Source organism: Lampetra fluviatilis, chromosome 56 (genome assembly GCF_964198595.1).
Source record: "Lampetra fluviatilis chromosome 56, kcLamFluv1.1, whole genome shotgun sequence".
NCBI lineage: Eukaryota > Metazoa > Chordata > Hyperoartia > Petromyzontiformes > Petromyzontidae > Lampetra > Lampetra fluviatilis.
The window spans coordinates 8116248-8129382 of record NC_136330.1 but is presented as its reverse complement, the minus strand read 5'-3'; the positions used below and the strand labels follow the sequence as shown (position 1 = coordinate 8129382).

The 13135-nt window shown below is 52.2% G+C and overlaps 1 protein-coding gene across 1 annotated transcript in view; it reads left to right on the top strand.

The window, feature by feature from the left end:
• Positions 1-9374: 9374 nt before the first annotated feature.
• DROSHA (drosha ribonuclease III) overlaps positions 9375-13135 on the top strand; it is a 48394-nt gene continuing 44633 nt past the window's right edge. Inside the window, exon 1 of the mRNA XM_078880248.1 lies at positions 9375-9473. The gene's annotated coding sequence lies outside the window, so the exon portion shown is untranslated. The remainder of the gene's footprint in view (positions 9474-13135) is intronic.

Genomic DNA, 13135 nt, shown 5'->3' with positions numbered 1-13135 from the left:
TTGCCACTCACCCTCACCACTCACCACTCACCATTCACCCTCACCACTCTCCCTCACCACTCTCCCTTACCACTCACCAGTCACGCTCACCACTCACCCTCACTACTCACCCTCAACACTCACCCTCACCGCTCACCACTTACCCTCACCACTCACCCTTACCACTCACCCTGATCACTCACCACTCATCCTCACCAATCACACCCTCACCAATCACCACTCACCCTCAATGGTCACCCTCACTGCTCACCCTCACCACTCACCCTCACCACTCACCACTCACGCTCACCCTCACCACTCACCCCTCACTAATCACCACTCACAACCGCCACTCACCCTTACCACTCACCCTCACCACTCACCCTCACTACTCACCACTCATCCTCACCAATCACACCCTCAACAATCACCACTCACCCTCATCACTCACGCTCAACACTTACCCTCACCACTCATGCTCACCACTAACCCTCACCACTCACCCTCACCACTCACTAATCACCACTCACAACCGCCACTCACCCTCACCACTCACCCTCACCACTCACCCTCACTACTCATCCTCACCAATCACACCCTCAACAATCACCACTCACCCTCACCACTCACGCTCAACACTCACCCTCACCACTCATGCTCACCACTAACCCTCACCACTCACCCTCACCACTCACTAATCACCTCTCACAACCGTCACTCACCCTCACCACTCACTCTTACCACTCACCCTCATCACTCACCCTCACCACTCACCCTCACAACAACCACTGACCCTCACTACTCACCCTCACCACTCATCCTCACCAATCACACCCTCACCAATCACCACTCACCCTCACTGCTCACCCTCACCGCTCACCACTCAACCTCACCCTCACCACTCACGCTCACCCTCACCACTCACCCCTCACTAATCACCACTCACAACTGCCACTCACCCTCCCCACTCACCCTCACCACTCACCCTCACCAATCACCACTCACCCTCACCACTCACCCTCACCACTCACTACTCACCCTCACCACTCACCCTCACCATTCACCCTCACCACTCACCCTCACTATTCACCCTCACCACTCTCCCTCACCACTCTCCCTCACCATTCTCCCTCACCACTCTCCCTCACTACTCACCCTCACCACTCACCAGTCACGCTCACCAATCACACCCTCAACAATCACCACTCACCCTCACCACTCACGCTCACCACTAACCCTCACCACTCACCCTCACCACTCACTAATCACCTCTCACAACCGTCACTTACCCTCACCACTCACTCTTACCACTCACCCTCATCACTCACCCTCACCACTCACCCTCACAACAACCACTGACCCTCACTACTCACCCTCACCACTCATCCTCACCAATCACACCCTCACCAATCACCACTCACCCTCACTGCTCACCCTCACCGCTCACCACTCAACCTCACCACTCACGCTCACCCTCACCACTCACCCCTCACTAATCACCACTCACAACTGCCACTCACCCTCCCCACTCACCCTCACCACTCACCCTCACCAATCACCACTCACCCTCACCACTCACCCTCACCACTCACTACTCACCCTCACCACTCACCCTCACCATTCACCCTCACCACTCTCCCTCACCACTCTCCCTCACCACTCTCCCTCACCACTCATCCTCACCAATCACACCCTCAACAATCACCACTCACCCTCACCACTCACGCTCAACACTCACCCTCACCACTCATGCTCACCACTAACCCTCACCACTCACCCTCACCACTCACTAATCACCTCTCACAACCGTCACTCACCCTCACCACTCACTCTTACCACTCACCCTCACCACTCACCCTCACAACAACCACTCACCCTCACAACAACCACTCACCCTCACTGCTCACCCTCACTGCTCACCCTCCCCACTCACCCTCGCCACTCACCCTCACCAATCACCACTCACCCTCACCACTCACCCTCACCACTCACCCTCACCACTCACCAGTCACGCTCACCACTCACCCCCACTACTCACCACTCATCCTCACCCTCACAACAACCACTGACCCTCACTACTCACCCTCACCACTCATCCTCACCAATCACACCCTCACCAATCACCACTCACCCTCACTGCTCACCCTCACCGCTCACCACTCAACCTCACCCTCTTCACTCACGCTCACCACTCACAACTCACTAATCACCACTCACAACTGCCACTCACCCTCCCCACTCACCCTCACCACTCACCCTCACCAATCACCACTCACCCTCACCCTCACCACTCACTACTCACCCTCACCATTCACCCTCACCACTCTCCCTCACCACTCTCCCTCACCACTCTCCCTCACCACTCTCCCTCACCACTCACCAGTCATGCTCACCACTCACCCTCACTACTCACCACTCACCCTCAACACTCACCCTCACCGCTCACCACTCACCCTCACCACTCACCCTGACCACTCACCACTCATCCTCACCAATCACACCCTCAACAATCACCACTCACCCTCACCACTCATGCTCACCACTAACCCTCACCACTCACCCTCACCACTCACTAATCACCTCTCACAACCGTAACTCACCCTCACCACTCACTCTTACCACTGATGACAGCAGTACATGCTGACGTTTTGTATGTTAAATGTAAAAGCTAAATGTGTGAATGTGTGTGTCGGAAATGTTAAGGGCGATCCTAAAGTAATCTACAACCTTCGATTAGTGCTTTGCGCGATTCAAAGAATCGATTCCTGGCATGTTGGGGGTTTACATTTTGAATGACAGAGTTTTATTTTCATTGGTATGTTATGTTTTAATGTTTTCAGGAGTTTTTAATTACATTTTTGCCCCGGTCAACGCCGGATATTTCCCGTTCGTAGCAGTTTATATCGACTATAACCAACTTATAGTAAACGGGAATCGCCCGATTCTAAAAGAATCTACAACCTTCGATTCCTTTGCGCGATTCAGAGAATCGATTCTTGGCGCGTCGGGTTTAAAAGTAATTACACAGTTGTATTTTCATTGGTATGTAATGTTTTAAAGTTTTCAGAAGATTTTAAATGTATTTTCCCCCCGGGCAACGCTGGGTATATCGAGTTTATACCACAAAGTTGTCGCTTGACACGTGTGGGGTGTCGAGGCCTAGTACCGTGCAGAGCCTCCGGCCTCACCTAGATTGCCCACCCGGCTGAGGCTGGGGACTGGGGCCATTACCCCCCCCCCCCCCCGCGCTACAATAATACTGTCTAATCGCTATAATTTTATTATCTACCGACCCTATAATAGTAATTGCACACATTGGGGTGGGGGGGGAGTGAAGAGGACGTGAAACTTTGATGAACTTACCTCAGAGTCGCGTGTTAATGCGTGCGCATATTTTTAACGGGAATTAAAAATGGCGTCCACCCCGCAGCGAAGGCGTTGCTACCCGTTGCCAGGGGCAACCGCCGTGGTCCGCGCCGGTCAGCAATAGTAAATAAATAAATAAAGCGTTAAATAATAAAGAGAAATCACACTAAATCGATAATCGGTCCGATTTAAAGTTTAGAGGCGAAAAATCGGAAATGCCTAAGTTTACCGCGGGGCCGGGGGAGTGCCCACCTGCAAAATTTAATCTCGCCAAACCCCACGGTCCGAGAGCTACATCCCCCGCAAGGGAGCGTACGCAGACAGACGGACAGACAGACAGACAAAAAATGAATTATATAGGTTAGATAAGGCGTCCATACAAATGTAAGTAGCGTATTAATTGATAGAGGCACGCATTGTCACCGGATCTGAGTACGCGTGCTCAATGTGGAATTGATTGGACAACGGGAAGTGGACGAAATGTTGACTGCAAGATTTGACCTCGACAAACAGTGTAATCAAGTTACGTAAACCCGTTGAATAAAACAGGTACCGTGTGTGGTTGATGCAGTAACTTCATTCCCTGCAAGAGGTCTCTATTTGGTGTGTAGTGACATCGCGGATGTCACTGCATGATGCCGGCCCCAGAGGGGCACATTGTGCGATGTGCTCACATCGCGGACACCACGTGTGCAGCGACATCGTGAATGTCCCTCAGTAATGCGGCTCTAGCGAGGCACGGCGTGCGATGCTTTGTCATCGCAGACACCCCGTAGGTGGGTGTAGTACCAGCCCTAGAGGGGGCTCGGTGAGCGCTGGGATAGCGCCGAGTGGCACCATGTGCAGTGCTGACCCCTACAGGAGGGAGTGTGGGAGTGTCAGCCAGGGGATGAGGTTACCCTAGGGCCTAGGCCATGGCACTCTGGTTGACCCTGGAAGTCACGTGACAAGATCTACACAGGGGCCCCAGGTGGGGGCTAGGGGGTGGTCACGTGGCTGGGTAAGATCCGACGGGAAAGGTTGAGAGAGAGGGAGACAGAGCTCTCTCGAAGGTGGGCGTGGCCAAGGGCGGGGCCACGGCCCGGGAGCCTATCAGCGGGGTCCCCACAGGGAGCGGGTTCAGCGTTGCTACGGTCACGTGAAGATCTTCGATCTACGTTCTACGTCGTCCAAGAAGAAGTCACCAACACGTGGCGTGGACCCAAGCCAGGGTCCCGTTCGTGAAAGCTCAACTCCTCGTGTGTTAACGTAGTTAGCCTGGTGGTCCACCACCGCCATGGGTTATCTGGTGAAAGGGCAGTAACTCTTTTGTGTTAATGTGTTGCCTCCAAAGAGAAAGTCTGCAACTCAGTTAAATCCACTACAGGTGTTTGAACATCTTAACACAACACCTGGATTTTTTGTATTGCCAGAAAGGGTAAACACCTACTCTTATTTTCTTTGGGTCTTTCGGTAAAGTCACATAGATAGGTTGAAAGAAAATAAAAAGCTACGTGTTTTGTCCTCCTAATGACGATCGCTTGTGTTGTGATCGAAAACGTCGTAGTTTTTTTGCTATTTTCTTTGAACCTATCAACGTGACTTTACCGAAAAACCCAAAGAATATGAATTCCTGCAGTCACGAAAGCTTTAAGTCAAGATTGAATCTACTCTTATTTTCATACTTTTATACCGGCAACTAAAAAGTCCCATGATAAGGTAGTCTAAAGAGATGTAAATGTTATTTGCCTGTAGGAGACCACAGTGTGTGTGTGTGCGTTGTTTACAAGGCGGTCTTTATGGAGGCTGTGCACTTTGTATTCCTCACCACCGTGTTTGAGGCCCAATCTGCGTTATAATTACTGAGGAAGATTTACATTCGTATTTTTTTTAGAGATACAGCGTGGTAATTAGATTTTTGTTATTAAGATAATTGTGCTCTTGCGATTATGATTTGCTAAGCTGGAATTTTTTCCTTATCCGTCATTGTTTATTATTGATGTATTACTGGTAGGAACCTCCTGGTTACACCAGCCCACAGGGGATTATTGTGTCCGTCCGTCGTGCATCCAAAAATGGGAGTGGTGGGGCTGGGTGGAGAGGGGAGGGTAGGGAGGGGCTGGGTGGGGTGGGGCTGGGTGGGAGGGGTGCAGTTGGGTGGGGAGGGTGGGGCTGGGTGGGGGGTGGGAGGGGTGGGGCTGGGTGGGGAGGGGCTGGTCACCCCGTGGTGCCCTTATAAAACTCAACGTTTAACCTACTCACGCCGGCTTGTTCCCAGACCTCACAGTCGGCCATATTTGCGGAATACACCACGCCGCCGTTGATCCTGGCCATTGACCGAGCAACCCAACGTTCCTACCAGCTCCCTCCGCAGGAATGTGTTTTACGGTGACGTGTTGCGTTTGTCGGGAGAAACCGTGTCGGTGTTGATGTTGCCGAAACTCGACTTTCAGAGCTTCTGGGCTCACAGGGTACTTCAAAATAAACTCAACTGAAATTGATGATGCAAGGTAGTTGCTGTACTACCGTGCCCGTGCTTAATTTGTGTTTTCGATTATTTACCTTCTAAAAAAAATCTGCCCATGTCTCGCACCCCAGGTTAAGAACCACTGGTCTTGAGGTATCATGGGACATTTTTGCCAGTTTCAAAGTATAACAAACAAGAATAGGTTTTACCCTTTATGGCAATAAAAGCGGAGGTTTTAAGATGTTCAAACACCAAAGAGATATCTCTTGCAAGGAATAAAGTTACTGCATTAACCAGACACGGGACTTGTGGTGGGAACATGCAAACATGGACATGCTCTAAGATCATTATAGATGGTGCAAACTGATTGGCCTACACCAGAGGCAGCAACCGTCTTTGTGGCCTTACATCAGAGAAGAACAACGCATTGGGCGAACAGTAAAAAGGCAAAACCTCGAGTGATCTAGAAGTTTGACCTTTTTTATTAACTCACTCTGTTGTCGTTGTCGTATCCTCAAATCTTGTAACTCAATTTTTACCCACTTTCCAATGTGGTATCGACTGCAAACTTGGTATACTTATGTCATACTGATGACAATACTATATTACATCATGAAAAACATATATCATTTTTTTTTTATATGTTATGTTTCGGCTTGGGTCTAATTGTCCACGGTCAACTGACGTTGGCTGTAAATCACCACGGCCCCTTACGTTGTGGCAAGCTTCGGGGCCACTTCCTGGAGTCGTGAAGTTCTTCCATTACCAGTACGGTACATTTCATTAAAGCGTGTTTTTAAAAGTTTTCTTTTTAATATCACTTATTTATTATTCTCCAGCCATCACCGTATCTTCTTCAGTACCAGAAGCGCGGTTAACGCCTTTAATCCGTTCCACGAAGACTGTTTATTGAATTCGCTTATAAGTTGAAATTGTTGGGCTCGAACCCACGACCTCCTGCGCACCGAGCGATGTAGTTGACATCTCGCAGGCTAAAGACATCATCACATTGATCATCATCCAGCAGCGGATTGAGCGTGGCTGCTACCGAGGATGATGGAGGATTGAGGATGAGCGGTAGTGGAGCGGTTAGGGGCCGTCCATAAATGACGTCACGCACCTAGGGGGGGGGGGGGTCAGACATTTGTGACGATGTGTGACGAGGGGGGGGGGTTGAGAAATGTGACGTCACATCAAAACGCGCAACTTTAAATAAATATAGACAACACGTTCTACTTCATTAAATAGACTTTTTAATAAATGTTTTCTCCTACAACATCAGAGTGCAGCGCCACATTAAATACGCACTACAATGACAATAGTTTAAAGCGATTTGAAGCATGTTTTATTTGGGGGGGGGGCAGAGCTTTGTGACGTCATATTTGAGGGGGGGGGGGATCTGACTTTTTGTGACGTCGTGTGACGAAGGGGGGGGGGGGTCAAAAATCGTCTAAAATAGCGTGACGTCATTTATGGACGGCCCCTTAGCGCGCTGCGTTTCGAACCCGGCGACCCGAGTTCGATTCCCGCTCACGGTCAACACTAGTGACCATTATTCTGAACCGGCCCTGGGCATTCCCTAAACATCACCACGAGGGAGACAAAGGCGGCCGGGCGTGGGGCTGGCCACCCACCCCCTCGTGTGCCGTGTTGACCTTCATAAGGTGCTCGCTAACAGCACTTTCCCCAACAGTCTGTTCAGGCTATACGGGAAACCTTTGTCTTTGGAGGCAGTGGATCGACCACGGCTGCTGCTGTTGTTGTTGTGGCTTTGCAGCAGAGGTCGCAAACGGGTTTTGATGCCTTACCCGTACCCGTACCCGGCCGCACCAGAGTCGCAAATGTGTACCCGTACCCGGCCCGTTCCCTACCCGTACCCGTACCCTACCCGAAATGAGTGACACACGGCTACTCACCAGTGACTCACGGCCTACCCGTACCCGTACCCGGCCGCACCAGGGTCGCAAACGGCTACCCGTACCCGGCCGGGTAGCCGGGTATCGGGTAGGGTACGGGTATCGGGTAGGGTACGGGTATCGGGTACCCGGTTGCGACCTCTGCAGTAAATGCCTGGAGCCGCCTGGTCACGTGCAGGTGCAGGCCCCGCCCTTCTCGGGGGAGGGGTGGGGGCTCACCCCCACCTCTAGGCCCCTTGCCAGATGCGAGGTTTTGCCTCTATTCTCTTATTCTATGAATCGTAAAAGACGCACCCCAAACTTGTGCACGATTTAAAATTGAGTCAGAACCAAACTTGTCACATCAGCAACGTCCGCCATTCTCCCCCCCAAGTGGGGTTACATCACCACGGAGCTTGTGCCAGGCTGGGTGCACCTTTGAGGCCACGTTAAGTGTCGAAGGCCCGCTTTCATGGCTTTATTTTGGTGATTTCGAAAAGTGTATTGGTTTAGCCATGTTTGTTTGTTGCAGTACAGAGTTAGACTGATGGCCTTAATCTAAGTTGTCTTGTGGTTGTTGTTTGACTTGCATCCCACTGGGATTTTTGCACACAGCGTTGGTGTACGGTGCTTTTTCTGCAATATTTTGCTGTCTTGGATTTTCTGTTTGCACTTAGTCACATAGTCACTTTAAGATGTTTTCTTGTTCATGTTTTTTGTTGTTGCGGTTGCACCCGATTCAAGAGCCGAATGGCTCACAGGGTTATACCTAATACATGAACTTGACAGGAGGTCAAGTGCCATGGGTTGACCCAGGTGCCGTGGGTTGACTGCTGCACTAGGGGGCCGTCCATATATGACGTCACGCGATTTTGGACGATTTTTTGACCCCCCCCCCCCCCATCGTCACACGGCGTCACAAAAAGTCAGACCCCCCCTCAAATATGACGTCACAAAGCTCTGCCCCCCCACCAAAAAACATGCTTCAAATCGCTTTAAATATTGTCATTGTAGTATGTATTTAATGTGGCGCTGCACTCTGATGTTGTAGGAGAAAACATTTATTAAAAAGTCTATTTAATTAAGTGGAACGTGTTGTCTATATTTATTTAAAATTGTGCATTTTGATGTGACGTCACATTTCTCAAACCCCCCCCCCCTCGTCACAAATGTCTGACCCCCCCCCCTCTAGGTGCGTGACGTCATTTATGGACGGCCCCTAAACCGTATGGGTTCAGAGCTGAGGGTCTCACATCAGCAGCGCCAGGCTCGCGTGATAGTTTGGCTGCGTTGAGCAATTTTTTGTTATAAACGAGCGCTGATGTCCCCACTCAAAAGTGGTTCTCGTTTTATCGCCCTCGGAATCAAGAGGGAGTTGTGAGGCGGCTCGGTCAATCGCCAGCCAGAATTTGAACGCGATGATGTCATCGCGTCGAGCAACACTTCCAACGGGGTGACGTCATTGCGTCTCCGAAGTAACGTTCCGACGAGATGACGTCGCTTATTCAAAGAACACTGGCGATGCGATGACGTCAACGCGTCTCCGAAGCAACACTGCCAAAGCAATGACGTCATCGAATCTCAAATGCAACGTTTCGACGCCATGACGTCATCTCGTTTCCATCGCAACACCGCCAACGCGATGGCGTCATTGCGTACCCATGCGCAACGCAGCCGAACGCGGTGACGTCATCCGCGAGCACCCCACGTGGCTACGTCATCAGCGCACGCGCGCGCTGAGTGAATGAGGACGGCGGCGCGGGATAACGAAAGGTAACGACGACGAGGTGAGGCTGAGGTAACGCGGGGTAACGGAAGGTAACGACGGCGGCGAGGCTGAGGTAACGCGGGGTAACGACAGGTAACGACGCTTCTGAGGTAACAAGGGTGACGCCGAGACTGAGGTAACACGGGCAACGAAAGGTAACGCAGAGGCGAGGCTGAGGTAACACGGGTAACCAAAGGTAACGACGACGAGTCTGAGGTAACGGACGGTAACGACGAGGCTGAGGTAACACGGGTAACGAAAGGTGACGAGGCGAGGCTGAGGTAACGCGGGTAACGAAAGGTAATGAAGACGAGGCGAGGCTGAGGTAACGTGGGGTAACAAAAGGTAACGACGGCGAGGCTGAGGTAACGCGGGTGACGAGGCGAGGCTGAGGTAACGCAGGGTAATGGAAGGTAACGACGAGGCAAAGCTGAGGTAACGCGGGTAACGTAGCCAGCTAAAACTATGAACGATTTGCTGTGTAAAGCTCTTATTCAGAAGGGAATCAATCCTGCCCTCATCATCATCATCATCCGTGATGATTAATTATTCTGAACCCATGCTGGGCATTCCCTGAACACCGTCACGAGGGAGACAAAGGCGTCCGGGCGTTGTGCTGGCCAACCCACCCCATCGTGTGCCGTGTCAGCCTTCATAGGTGCTCGCTAACAGCACTTGCCCCAACAATCTGCCCAGGCTATACGGGGGATCTTTGTCTTTGTAGAGGGAAGTGGTGGTGCAGCGGTTAGCGCGCGGCGCTAGGAACCCGGCGACCCGAGTTCGATTTGGGCTCACGGCCAACAACACCAGTGACGATTATCTGAACCGGTGCCTGTGCCTCCCCTCGGTCGACTCAGCCTCAAATGAGTACCTGGTTCGATGCGTAGTAAACATCTCCACTAGGGAGACAAAGGCGGCCGGGGGTGGTGCTGGTCACCCACCCCCTCGTTTACCGTTCTGGCCTTCACAGGTGCTGCTCGCTAACAGCTCTTGCCCCACGCCAGTTGCAAAGTGCGGGTTTGTGATGGCTGGGATCGGGGGGGGGGGCAGACCAGCAGTGGATCGAGCTGCATGAGTCTGGCCCTGGGCAAGGAACGCCATTACCAGTCTCGGAGTAACACTAAAAACTAAACTACTGTATAAGCAATTTGTATTTTGCCAGATAAGGCCCTGCTGAGCTATGTAGCTCTTTTTCAGAAATCACCTGGCAATCACAAATGATAGCTCAGCAAAGTGGCTTTTCATCATCATCCTAGTGGACATTTATCGCAGCCAAATACTCTAAACGTGTGACGTTGATTCTAAATGTGGAGGGAAACACCGGAGGACCCGGAGAGTAACCCATGCGACCACTGGAAGAGAGAGAGAAACATGAGAACTCCAAATATACAGCAGGTGTCAGGCTCGGGATCGAACCCACTACCTCCTGCATACGAGGCGAGGTAGTTAACATCTCTTCGCCACCGTGGCGGTAGCGTGGTGGTTGTGGGTAACTTGGTGGTAACGTAGTGGTTGTGTGTAATTTGGTAGTGCCGTGGTTGTGTGTAACGTGGCGGTAACGTGGTGGTTGTGGTGTGTAATTGGTGGTAACGTGGTGGTTGTGGTGTGTAATTGGCGGTAACGTTGGGGTTGTGGTTGTGTAACTTGGCGGTAACGTGGTTGTCGTGGTGTGTGTAACTTTGTGGGAGCATGGTGGTTGTAGCAAGGTAAGGTAAAATGTAAAATGTCAAAAGCAACGAGCCTACCTTTCACCTACTTTTTACCCTTACCCCATACAAATTACCCGATTAAAGGGTAATTACTGGGGTACTACACATGAAAAAGGTTTATAACAGGTAAATGCTAGGTAGAGCGCTTTATTCATATAGAATACTCTCGAATCCTCAATAACCTCCTCATCCCAGTCGTCTTGGTAGATGACGATCTCATCAACAACCTGATCAAGTTCGTCATTGCCGTCGTCCTCGGACTATCGACGGGCAATAAGATCCTGCGCCACTCCGGCCCGGTTAGACGGGACCTTCAGGCAGCCGGCCGCGATCCACGAGCGCAAGCACATGGACTGGATGAAGAGCGTCAACGACAGCGACTGGCGAACGCCGTGAACTCCCGCCCGGCTCCGCTACTTGCGCGTTCGCAGGGAGTTGATGTCGCCGGCGCTTCCAAGTAGTCGCAGGCCATCTTGTAGTGTGCAGGGAGCAGCTCTTTGTGGAGAGACCACCACTGCATAACGTCAATGAAGGCGCTGGCGGTCGTGACGCCCATGCTCAGAAAATGATCGACTTCATCACCATCGTCGATAGAGCTGCCGACATTGCTGAATAGGGTGCCGAACAGCGACCACTCCTCCATATGGGCAGCGACTGCCGTCGGCGGGATCGCGAGCACATCCGAGTCACGATGCTGCAGGACAGAGCGGATCGTGGCCTTCCGTGTAGCCAGCTCATCTTGCTCTGACGTTTTCGGCAGCTGCGGATTCAAGTAGGATGCCACAATGGCGGGTTCCTGAACTAGGAAGTCGCGGTACCGCACCAGTTCGGCCTTCATCCCCGTCGCGGTCAAGGACTCATCGATCGCTCTAAGAGCGGCTTCACCGCGATCGCAATGACGGATCAGGTGCTCCATCATCACCGGCACGAGATCCAATGTCGACTTGTGGTCCGCCGTCAATGAGGTCATGACCTGGCGCGGCATTCGCAGGAATGCTGTCACGCCCTCGATGTTTGCCCACTGCAGTTCAGAGAAAGCACCGACGCTGATCACATCCTGGAAGCGCGCCATGATAATGTCCAATGGGACACGCTTCTTTATGGCGTCGTCGCCCATGTGAAACGTCGAATTCCAGCTGATCGGCGAGTCCTGGTGCGTCGGCTCCTTGCTGGCGAGCTTGGCGATCTCAGCCTCGCGGCGGTACGACTGCCGGACGACCTTGCTGCGCCTGATATTGACGAGCGCCTTGCGCAGTTCGGCATTGGTCGACTTGATCAGTTTGAGATCTTGGACGACGCCGATCTGGACCGAATGATTCGTGCAGCGAATATGGTGGCAAGCCCGCAACTGCTCATATCCGGCGTCCGCGTTGACTAGGACGAGAACAACGTCTTGACAGCACTGATCGCATCGGAGCCATTGTCGCTGGTGACAACGAGCAGCTTGGTCGACACATTCTGCCCGAGGCGTTGGAGGTGCTCAAACAGCGGCCCCAATGTGCTTGCCGATACCCCTTCCGGACTGCACATCGAGGATCGTCGGCAGCATGGATTTTGACGCACCAGATTTGGGGTCGATCCAGTGCACCGTGACCATCCAAAATCCCTTCAAGTTGCGGTTCGACCACCCGTCGATGATGAGCGAGATGGTCACGTCCAGGTTGGAGAAGAACGCCCCGACGATGGGCAGCATGATGGCGTGATGCTCGACAATTTTGCGAATGATGGTGCGGGTCGACGGGTCCTTGTATCCCTGCATAAATGTGTGGACCAAGGTCTTGAACTTGTCGCTGCCGGCGGCTCGCAAAGAAATTTTGCACCTCGGGTAACAAAATCAACCACCGCGTTCTCAAAGTTTACCAGGGGGAGATCCGGGATTGCTGGCCGGCTCAGCGTTTGCTGTATTCGGCGGCTCGCCGACGCTGACGTCCCGACCTCGCTGCCTGGGGCGAGCACGTTGTGCTTCTTGAGG